The sequence below is a fragment of the Dendrobium catenatum genome, unplaced genomic scaffold, assembly GCF_001605985.2.
Source record: "Dendrobium catenatum unplaced genomic scaffold, ASM160598v2 fragScaff_scaffold_1704, whole genome shotgun sequence".
Classification (NCBI taxonomy): domain Eukaryota; kingdom Viridiplantae; phylum Streptophyta; class Magnoliopsida; order Asparagales; family Orchidaceae; genus Dendrobium; species Dendrobium catenatum.
Genome location: NW_021320166.1, coordinates 142,662 through 152,170, shown reverse-complemented (window position 1 = coordinate 152,170; position 9,509 = coordinate 142,662). Strand labels below are relative to the sequence as shown.

General features: G+C 32.6%; 1 non-coding gene across 1 annotated transcript; it reads left to right on the top strand.

Annotated features, from left to right (window-relative positions):
- The first annotated feature begins 1,475 nt into the window (after positions 1-1,475).
- On the top strand, positions 1,476-1,549 carry TRNAP-UGG. The gene has a single exon. It is a non-coding gene; the product is annotated as a tRNA-Pro (tRNA).
- Positions 1,550-9,509: the final 7,960 nt, after the last annotated feature.

Genomic DNA, 9,509 nt, shown 5'->3' with positions numbered 1-9,509 from the left:
GCATATTCCTTGTTTGTTTATTCCTTATATATAAAAGGATCTAGAAAAAAGAATTCTATTTTTTTCTTATTCATTTAAGATTCGGCCAAAATAGGATTTGGCTTGTATTATATATGTTAATGTTAAGATGTAAAGTTCTTACTCTTCTCGCTACTTGAAAAGATCACACACGCATTCCGTTCCATCTATTTCTTTATTTCCCCATGAATCATATACTTTTGACAATAGCCACAAAATTTTTGAAATTATAATCGATTGGTGTATTGTGTCGATTCTTTTGAGTAATATATCTAGAAATGCCCGGCGATTTTTTATTGACACCCTTTCGAACACAACAGGGACATTCCAAAGTCACTATAATTCTGATATCTTTACCCTTGGCCATGAACCTCCTTTTCATTTTGGATCGACTTCACTTTAGAACTCTCTTCATTTTATTTTTAACCCAAACCAAATAAAAAGAAAATAAAAAAAGAATCTATATTCTATATCTATATTAATAAATGTTACTAACTAGAAATAGAATTAGTAAATCTTTCCTTTTTCGAATTCTTAGAATTCGAATGACTTCGAAGTACTATAAATAGAAAAGATAATCACTATTAATTACTATAACTATAAAGAAAGATAGTCATATTCATTAATAGAAGAATATTAAGAATATCGTAATAATTAATTAATAAAATTTTTTCTAACTATGAATTATTACACATTCATTGTTAACCTAATCTCAGTCATATTCAACCTAATCTCAGTCTTTTCTTCTTTCTATATTAAAATTTTGTGTAACCGCCCTTAAACGATTGGATCCACATTTTCATTTCTTTTCTCCCAAATTCTATCGTAGATTCACTATATTTTGACTGAAGTTCGATACACTCTTTCTCTTTATTTTCTTTTTAGGATAGGAAAGAAAAAGGGAGTAAAATTAGAGACATGTTACGTAGAATTGTATCTCAAATATTCTTCATTTCTTCATAGATCAATACGAGAATTCAATCAGGATTAAAACAGGATTAAAAAAAAGGGAATGACAAGGCTTCCAGAAATAAATGATTAATTTCTATCTATAGACCTACTAAAGACCCAAACCATAGTGTGGTTAGCACAGGTGCCGTTGAGAGATATATTTTGATATCTCACATTGAAAATCCTCCTCCTTCTTTTATTTTTTTTATTATTTATTTTAATTATTTATGTGTATTGTATATTGTAATACATATATAGTTCTAGTTCGATATTCTAATAAATAGATCATAGATAACCCAATCTTTTAGTTCAAGATCATTTATTTTTGCTTGAAATGAAATCATAATTAAGAATTACTAACTAAAATGCATATGTAAACATATTCAATTTTACCGCCCCCTAAAAAAGATGACAAGAACATTCTCTACCTATAAGAGAAAAAAAGAAGGATGTGTGGAAAACAAGACATGGATTTTATACAATGATATTGTACAACAATTTTTAAAAGGGATGTAGCGCAGTTTGGTAGCGTGTTTGTTTTGGGTACAAAATGTCACGGGTTCAAATCCTGTCATCCCTACCTATTCTTTCTCCTATGGACAGTTACGAGGGATTCATTGAGTAAGATCAGGAATTTTTGGACATAATCTTTCATTTTTACATACTATATGTACACAAGAATCCACCGAGGTAAAAAAATACTTTTCTTTACAATCGTATCTACTATTATAGGATATGATATAAGAAAGTGCTCTTAGTTCAGTTCGGTAGAACACGGGTGTCCAAAACCCAATGTCATAGGTTCAAATCCTATAGAGCGTGATTCCGTTTATTTTATGTCGAATTACAATGAAATAATTTAACAAAACAAAGTAGAATTGCAACTGAAATTTGACCTCCTACAAGGAGGAGGTCAATCAAAAAAAGAGATGTTACTCAATCAAAGGTCCAACTGATCACCGCGCCTGTATTGTAAATATGCAGTTACAAATAATCCTGTTAAAGTAATAGGAATTAGACCTAAGACGATTCCAAATAGAAAAACTTCAATGATTTCAATTTGTTATAGAGAATAAAAAGAGAGGTAAGATCTATCCCTAAATATTAATCTGAATTATCCGTGAATCTCAATGAACAAGAATTGGCAATTGACGCGGGAAGGAACCATAGAATACCTGAAATGAAATATTATGAGAGGCTTTGATTTTTCTTTTTGTAAATTGTTTATTGAATTTCATTCATTTCAAATAAGTCGTATCTTGTTCAAACCAATAAATAGAGCTGGGGTTATAGTTGAAGCAGCCAGTAAAAAACCAAAATAACTAGTTAGAATAGGCATGAAAGAGCTAAATTAGATATGTTCTTTTACTACATATATGAATAAAACATTTACCTAAGTCTCAATCCAGATACGACGGTAAGAAAAACAAATTGAAAGAATTCGTTTAGTTCCAATTGAAAGTTCTTGATTTATCAGTCATTATAAATAAGGAGTGAAGGGGGTGGTGAGGTATGCCTCCTAGGGACTATGTAGGGCTCTCAACCAAGAAAGGTTCAATATTTTCCTGACCATATCAAAATAACTATTGTGAATGGCTCAATACTCACCTGGCCATATCGAAATAGCGAGTAAGGAGTCAAAGGATAGTGGGGTATGCCTTCTAGGGACTCTGTCAGGCACCCAAACAACAAAGGTTTGCATTTGCTTGACAATATCAAAACAACAAATGTGAATGACTCAATACTCACCTAACTATATTGAAACAGTGAGTAAGGAGTTAAAGTAAGGAAGTAAACTAACTATCTACCTGACCATATTGAAACAACAGAATATAAGGTGAAAGGATCTCGCACTCACCTGACCATATCAAAACAATGAATGGGGGTGACTCAATACTTGCCTGATAATATTGAAATAGCAGATAAAGAAGTCACAAAATTTAATGTCTATCTGACCATATTGAAATAGCAGGACAAAAAAGAAAAGTCACCTCAACAATAACCTGACACACATCTATGTAGGGATGTGAGGGAAAATGAAAAGGTATATGGGATAATTTCAAGGGAACAATTATCTAAGAACCCTCAAGCCAACTTTTAGGTAACATATGGTAGAGAACAAGTCATCATAGCCATGAATATCTAAATGATGACAAAACTTCTTAGGCAACACTAAAATCATATGAAATGGAAGCATCAAACTAATGCCTCAAGGGATAACAGAAAGCGTTACACCATCAGTAGAGTGTACGAGGGGATGATCTCATTTCAAGTGAGCAAAAACTGGAGTAGCGAGGGGACACGCTCACTATAAAGAAAAAAACTATATTGAGAAGAAATAATCAACAAGGAATTACATTGATGCACCCATACTAACTGATGGAAGACCCTATAAGACTTGAAAATAAAATCAGTACATCCAAGGGACCTCTCTAGCAGCCCAGAGTTGGGCCCCATGGGAAAGTATGTGACAAAAGAAACTAGAGAGTTTATCTTCTGCTAGAAAATCCAAATCTCACAAAGAGATTATGGTAACATCTAAGACATGATGTACTACATCAAAAAGGGGAGATGAATCATAGAAGCAAGGGGACAAACTAACCACCAAAGATAACAATAACAAAAAGGATTAGAAATGATCAGAAGCTCTCAACGATAACACCCACACAAACTAGTGGGACCTTGTGGGAAGTGAAAGCAATACCAACACATCTAAGGAACTACTCTAGTAACTAAGGCTATGGTTCTAATAAGGAAGTATGTTGGTAAAAAAGCCAAGGAGTTGATCTTCTACTAGAAAACAAAAGCTCAAAAAGAAGTGATGCTAAAATCTGAGACATGATGTACTCCATCACAACCAGGGAAATAATTTTAAGTAGCGATGGGATATGCTTGTCACCTAGGACAATAATTGCGAATAAGATTAACAATCCTTATAAGACCACTGTGGTACCAACCACACCAACTAGTGGGACCCTGTGGGAAGTGAAAGCAACACCAACGCTCCCATAGGGCTACTCTGGTAGTTGAGAGTAGGGTATGAATGGGAGAGTAGGTTACTAAAAGAAAGCAGAAAGGGAGTTGATCTTTCATCAAAAAAATCTAAGCCTATAAGGAAGTGATATTAACACCCAGGATAAGATGTACCACATCACAAAAAAAGATAATGAGAATCACAAAGAGTCATAACAAAATAATTATAGGGTCATCTCTGAAGTGATCACTAAGATGCTTCCAAGGAGAAGAAAAGAGAAGTTTGGGGAGTTTAAGCTCTTGGAGAGTAAAGCCGGGTTCCATCTATATATATATATATTTTGAAACCTTTTTGAATATTTTAAACAAAAACAATAAACCGCAATTAACTACAAAAAATTATATGCAGAAAAATAAAGTGCAAAAAATAATCATAAAGAGCATGCCATATTTTATAGTGGTTCGTTTAACTTGACCTACGTCCACTCCCTAGAGCCTCTCCTCCATGTATTGCACTAAATACAGTGACTCTCCAAACTCTCCCTCTCCTTCTCTAAGCTCTCTTAGTTCAGAACTTCAGCCAAAGATTCTCTCAATAATAATCAAGTGATCTTATAAAAAAGGGCTTAAAATTTACCCTAATTTGTAACTATCCATCAAAGATCGTCCAGGACGATCGACCTATACAATTAGTGTATTTTAGCCCTTTAAGTCAGGATGATCTGGATGGGCTGAATGATTAGAAGCCATTTTTTATACTGATCATCCAGAATGATGTGGACATCATCCTGTATGATTAGTACAAAACCATACATATCATCCAAAACATCATTCTGGTCATTTAGGAGATATATATTGGATGATAAAAAATATGATGTATTATCAAGGATAATTCTTGGATTATCCTGGAAGATTAGTTTAATATTAGTGATTATAGTCCAACAAATCGTTCTATTTGTCCGGGAGAAATAAGTTTTTTTATTCATATCATCCAGGATGATCCTACAATCATCAAGGATGATGTGATTGATCAATCTAACCTTAATTACTTTTATTAATCCCCTGACTAATTTGGGTATGATTATAATGAAACGATTAAGATGATATGGTATTGTCTTGTATGATGTCAAAAAATAAAACCATATCTAAAAGAGTTTGGTGGCTGAGCCTTTCTGATTTGAGTCTATCATCCTGAATGATGTGAATATCATCTATGATAATTTGCTTAATTCAGTTGTCTTATCATAGGAGCCCTAATTAGGGGTTTTGTTTTTAACTTATAGAATTTCTCCCCTTGAGTGTGTGTATGCTAGGTTACTTAGCATTATGATCTACCTTATTATATTTGACTCAAGAAAAGGTAAAAATCATTATAAATATAATTACAGTCTGACTCAATCTTAATCTACCCAATCATGAGTTGGTTTGAATTTCAATTAATCTTGTGGAACTAAAATGTTAGTAGGTAGGAAAACCAAAATATATGTACACTAGTAATAGTAGTAGAGAAACATGAATGCCAGAAATGTTTGTTATCATCAAAATTATAATCCTTGAATCCAGGTTTGAACCAATCTCGCCCTTTTTTATGACAAATATTTATTAAAAAAAATTAACTCAAGCAGATTAATAAGATTGAAACATATATAAAGGATAACATTATGAACCAAGAAGTACAAATTTAACTAAAATAAGTAGGTGATACAATAAAAATAGTACTACCACTAAATATTAGTAGTATAAGAAAAAAACACTGCAATGAAATAATAATAACACTAATACTAACACTACTATCCCTTTTCTCATCATAAAAAGGAGGAAATAGAAATGAAATATAAAGCAAAAAATATAACCTAAAAATTGATAGTAGTATAAGAAAAACATCTCACAAAAAATATCAAACAGACTATAAGTAGAGGAACTCTGATTAAGCAAAGGAGGAGGTGGTGGTGGCTGAAAAAGATTGTGAATGGAAACAAACTAATCCCCAAACTAGGTCATATCCTAGTCATGCTGCTACTATTGGTGTGCCTCATATACATCAAATTGAGCAACATTCGCCATATGATACTGCTCCTGTGTAGTAAGTGTCAAACCTAGCCTCCCATTAGTCAAACCTCTCCACCAGCTGATCCAGTTATGACTGCTGGCCGATCAAAATAGGTGTAGGAAAAACTTCCTCCTTGTCACCCTCAGCCTTCTCGTGCTCCTGATGGAGTCGAGTACTATAAAGAATATTAAAGGAACTATTGCTATAGTAGGCAGGTTGATAGTCTGGTGGGGCAGGATATTATAGGTTGTATTTGGTTTTGAGTACAAAAGCTATGATGTGTCCTAAGGAAAGATTAGGTTTTCTTTTATGCTCTGGATCCCTAATACTAGTCAGGTGCATAATATGGTGAAAGAGAAGATCAATGGCATTGAACTGCCTATGTGTTATTATATAAAATGTGGTAATTCAGAGTAAGGGAGTAATATAGATGTGGTCACTAGCCTTTGGGATCCCTAAAGTTCTAAAGACATATTGAATTTCCCTAGCATATTTGACTAAGGTGCTTGAGGCACTTTCATGGTAAATAACATTGGTGTTCCTTAATAATTGCTTGTCAGGATTCCAGTTATAATTAAGATTTGAAGACAAATATGGAGCTAACCTCCAGTAATAGAAAGTTTGAGGAGATTTTGACAATCCTGGTAGGTGATTTTAATTGGGTTTCTATAAATATAGGACTGTGGGGTGATGTAAGTGGCATTGATGTTAAGACTAGAAAAGAACTCATAGATGAGTTCAGAGTTAAAAGGGAAGGCCAACATCATAATGAAAGTGAGAGAGGTGTGATTGAACAGATTCAATAATGGGTAAGTGAGCGTTAGAGGATTGATAATCCTTGAAGGTGTGATCCCAATAGTTTTGTATCAAGGAAAGGTGGCTTGGTCAGCCACCTCAGTGATTTGAGGGTCAATAGATGCCCATAAGGAACTTTTAATCACCATTCAGGACCTTTTCCCACTAGCCATTAAAAAGGATTTAGAGTATGAGTGAGACGAAAAGAGGATTTTGATGTTTTGAGTGTGAGAAAATTAGTTAAAATTAACTGTTTATAAAGAAATGGGGACTCGTCTATAATGATCATTTAATCATCCAGGATGATGAGGAGCAATAATGATGTTCGGGATGATTGGTCAAAAAGGCGGTCCTATTATCCAGGATGAACAGATATCATCTAGGATGATTAGTCACAAGCGATCATCCTAATGCATCAGCCAGTATGATCTTTGATGAAAAGTATCATCCATGATAATTTGGTGTATCATCTAGGATGATGAGTAATAATGAATCGTGCTAGCTAAATTTAAAATATGTAACCATTTTTTCCACGTGGATCGTCTAGGATGAACAAGTGGATTATCCAGGATGATAAGCAATAATTTAAGCAAAATTTGATTAAATTGTCCAGGATAATGTGGATCATCTAGGATGATCACCAATGATTGAAGTAGATTTTCTTCAGATCACCCATAATGATGTGGATGGTATAGGATGATCTCAAATAATATAGTCAGACCAACCATCTAATGGATGAAGAAGGGTCAATTATTGATATTGTCCAGGATAATAAGAATATCATCTAGGATGATGTGAAAAAAATGATTTTTTAGGGTGGAAGGATTTGATTAGAAGAAGCCCTAAAAGATAAAGCTAAGCAAAAATAAAATAAGGAAAATATGATAAAAAGCACTAAAAATAGTGAAAAAGAAGATTTTTTAATCAAAGCTAGATAAATTTAAATTTTCCTTATGATTGAATTAAAAATTAACAAAAAATTAATTAATAATATCGAAATCCAAAAAATAGTAGAACAACTGATCCTACTAATCCCAACTTGAACTTCTTACAAGGCAACCCATCTTTTGAAAATAAAGATCTAACTCAGAAAAAAGAATTCAGATAAAAAAAGTGATCCGTCCAAAAATTTCATTACAGAAAAATATCTTATAGAATAATTTAAAAAAAGAAATTAGTCACAATCATCAAATTCAAAATCAAGCCTTTGAAAATATCAAGTGACGCATGAATTCTTAAAAGATTTGAAGGTTTGAAAGAGAAGGAAGCTTGATTTCTTGTTGGCTCATTTTGTACCTCTTGTCAATTGTTTGGCGCACTTTGCACGTCTTTTAATTTTTGATACACTTTGTGTATCTTTTAATTTTTTGGCTATCACTGCGCATCTTTTTAGTTTTTCCTTTAGGGCTCATTTTATGCTCCTTGTCATTCACTTTTTTTCAAGCTAGCTCCCTTTTGAAAAATTTAAATACTCTCAATTATGAGAATATCTTATAGATAATAGAGAAGAAAAACTGACACTCTAATATAAGGAGTAAACCATAAAGTAGAATCATATTAATATAATAAATGCAACAATATGATCAAGAAAACTTAGAAGTGATTTAATAACTTTGAATATTATTAATATGAGATAGATTTCTATAAGAAGATAGAAAAGACCTCAATTGAAAAGTCTAGTTGTTAATTTGAGATAGACTTTTATTTAGAAAAGAAAATTACACCGCTAAAAGGAGTTAGAGTATGGGAAACAATCAACGATGTTTCTCCCTTCAATTGATTTATGGATGTCAATCATTAATTATAAATTTTTAAAAGCAAAAGCAAGGCAGACCATATCATTCTAATAGTGACCAAGGAAAAACTAAAAGAGAAACAAAAACATAAAAAATGAAAATATAGAAACCAATAGAAAATAAACAAAAGCTAACAATTAAAACAAGGGTAAAAGAATGGTCGAAAAGAAAAGAAAGATCAGAAAAAAAGCCAAAGAAAGATCAGAAAATATAAGATTCATAGTTCATAAATCATTAGGTTCATACATTTATATCAATCACACCCAATCTAGTCCTTAAGAAGCTGAATGTATCAAAGGTCAGTGGTTTAGTAAAGATGTCAGCTAATTAGTTTTCAATTGCTACATAGTGTATCTCAATATCTCCTTTTGTCACATGGTCCCTAATAACGTGATGTCTTTTGTCAATGTGTTTGGTTCTAGAATGTTGGATAAGTTTTTTAGAAATATAGATGGCACTGGTGTTATCACAGAAAATTAAAATTGTGCCAACAGGTAATCCTAAATCTAGAATCTATTTCTTGAACCAAAAGACTTGGGCTAGACAACTAATATACTCATCTTCAATAGTGTGAAGTGCAACAGAGTTTCATTTTCTACTGGACCAGGAGACTAAGGACTATCCTATAAATTGGCAAGTTCCAAAGGTACTCTTTCTATCCACCCTACACCCTACAAAATTAGAATTAGAATATCCAATAATTTTAAAAGAAGTGTTGTACCTAGGATACCATATTCCTATATTTTGGGTCCCTAAGAGATATCTAAGGATTCTCTTAGCTACAGTTAGGTGGGATTCTTTAGGATCGGGTTGAAATCTATCATAGAGATAAACATTAAACATTATATCAAGTTGGCTAATAGTTAAGTAAAGAAGTGATCCAATCATTCCTTTATACTTTTTTATCAACAAATTTTCCATTTGAA